The sequence below is a fragment of the Oncorhynchus mykiss genome, chromosome 2, assembly GCF_013265735.2.
Source record: "Oncorhynchus mykiss isolate Arlee chromosome 2, USDA_OmykA_1.1, whole genome shotgun sequence".
Taxonomy (NCBI): Eukaryota; Metazoa; Chordata; class Actinopteri; order Salmoniformes; family Salmonidae; genus Oncorhynchus; species Oncorhynchus mykiss.
Window position 1 is genome coordinate 16,037,091 of NC_048566.1, and position 3,154 is coordinate 16,040,244.

The window sequence follows — 3,154 nt, forward strand, 5'->3', positions numbered from 1 at the left end:
CATAATGAATTGTGAGTTGTCTATAAAACCTGGGTTCCAGTCAGTTTCTGCTTTAACCAATCCCCACTCTCTCTTACAGCAGAAATGGACTGGTATGGTACCCAGGCTCATATGAATCGTCGGTGGAGTTATCTAAAGCACCTACAGATGTGGGACCAGGCTAGAGATTTATGGATGATTGTAGCACAATGTTCCTCCAATCAAATGTGAACAGCTTCAGAAGTGTGTTTGAATCTAATGAGTTGTGTGTATGATTGAGACCAGAGGAGGCTGGTGAGGAGATAATGGATAGAACTGAACAGTAACTAACATGAAAAATCAGGTGTTTGATTTGTTTAATACCATTCCATCCCAGCCATTACTATGGCCTGATAATAGTGCTGAACAGGCTGCTTTATGTTTTCATGGACTCCCTGATCTATCCTCTGTGCATTGTAATACATACTGCAGCTGCCATTCCATTAAAGTGGTACCACTGGACCAGAGAGATTATAGACTGATGGTGATATCTTATGACATTGTTTTCATGGACATTTGAGATACACCTCAATTCTAGTGGTGTGGGTTACATTTCTCCCCCAAGAACATAAGTTGCTCATTTCTTTAATAGCCTTCAACTGTAAAAGGGGAACATGCCCAAGTGTTATGGCTTCATGTGCCTTTTCTCCCAGCACTTGGTCTATCATTTTACTCACCAACAGGGGGCAGACATTCACTATGCATAAGCTACAGTACTGCACTATGCATAAACTACAGTACTGCACTTTGCATAAACTACAGTAGTACACTATACACAAACTACAGTATTGCACTATGCATAAACTACAGTAGTACACTATACACAAACTACAGTATTGCACTATGCATAAACTACAGTAGTACACTATACACAAACTACAGTATTGCACTATGCATAAACTACAGTAGTACACTATACACAAACTACAGTATTGCACTATGCATAAACTACAGTAGTACACTATACACAAACTACAGTATTGCACTATGCATGAACTACAGTACTACACTATACATAAACTACAGTACTGCACTTTGCATAAACTACAGTACTGCACTTTGCATAAGCTGCAGTACTGCACTATGCATAAACTACAGTACTGCACTTTGCATAAACTACAGTACTGCTGCACTATGCATAAACTACAGTACTGCACTATACATAAACTACAGTACTGCACTATGCATAAACTACAGTACTGCACTATGCATAAACTACAGTACTGCACTATGCATAAGCTACAGTACTGCTGCACTATGCATAAACTACAGTACTACACTATACATAAACTACAGTACTGCACTTTGCATAAGCTACAGTACTGCACTATACATAAGCTACAGTACTGCACTATGCATAAACTACAGTACTGCACTATGCATAAACTACAGTACTGCACTATGCATAAACTACAGTACTGCACTATGCATAAACTACAGTACTGCTGCACTATGCATAAACTACAGTACTGCACTATACATAAACTACAGTACTGCACTTTGCATAAACTACAGTACTGCACTATGCATAAACTACAGTACTGCACCATGCATAAACTACAGTACTGCACTATGCATAAACTACAGTACTGCTGCACTATACATAAACTACAGTACTGCTGCACTATGCATAAACTACAATACTGCACTATGCATAAACTACAGTACTGCTGCACTATGCATAAACTACAGTACTGCTGCACTATACATAAACTACAATACTGCTGCACTATGCATAAACTACAATACTGCACTATGCATAAACTACAGTACTGCTGCACTATGCATAAACTACAGTACTGCTGCACTATGCATAAACTACAGTACTGCTGCACTATGCATAAACTACAGTACTGCACTATGCATAAACTACAGTACTGCTGCACTATGCATAAACTACAGTACTGCTGCACTATGCATAAACTACAGTACTGCTGCACTATGCATAAACTACAATACTGCACTATGCATAAACTACAGTACTGCTGCACTATGCATAAACTACAGTACTGCACTATGCATAAACTACAGTACTGCTGCACTATACATAAACTACTGTACTGCTGCACTATGCATAAACTACAGTACTGCACTATGCATAAACTACAGTACTGCACTATGCATAAACTACAGTACTGCACTATGCATAAACTACAGTACTGCACTATGCATAAACTACAGTACTGCACTATACATAAACTACAGTACTGCACTATGCATAAACTACAGTACTGCACTATGCATAAACTACAGTACTGCACTATGCATAAACTACAGTACTGCACTATACATAAACTACAGTACTGCACTATGCATAAGCTACAGTACTGCACTATACATAAACTACAGTACTGCACTATGCATAAACTACAGTACTGCACTATGCATAAACTACAGTACTGCACTTTGCATAAACTACAGTACTGCTGCACTATACATAAACTACAGTACTGCACTATGCATAAACTACAGTACTGCACTATGCATAAACTACAGTACTGCACTATGCATAAACTACAGTACTGCACTTTGCATAAACTACAGTACTGCTGCACTATACATAAACTACAGTACTGCACTATGCATAAACTACAGTACTGCTGCACTATGCATAAACTACAGTACTACACTATACATAAACTACAGTACTGCACTTTGCATAAGCTACAGTACTGCACTATACATAAGCTACAGTACTGCACTATACATAAGCTACAGTACTGCACTATGCATAAACTACAGTACTGCACTATGCATAAACTACAGTACTGCACCATGCATAAACTACAGTACTGCACTTTGCATAAGCTACAGTACTGCACTATGCATAAACTACAGTACTGCACCATGCATAAACTACAGTACTGCACTTTGCATAAACTACAGTACTGCACTATGCATAAACTACAGTACTGCACCATGCATAAACTACAGTACTGCACTTTGCATAAGCTACAGTACTGCACTATGCATAAACTACAGTACTGCACCATGCATAAACTACAGTACTGCACTTTGCATAAACTACATAATATAGAAGTAAATTATAATAATGAATTTAGATGTAATATAGAAATGTGAATGAGAATATTTGACTCACTAGTACCCCCTCAAAAAAACATGAAAAAAACCCAAG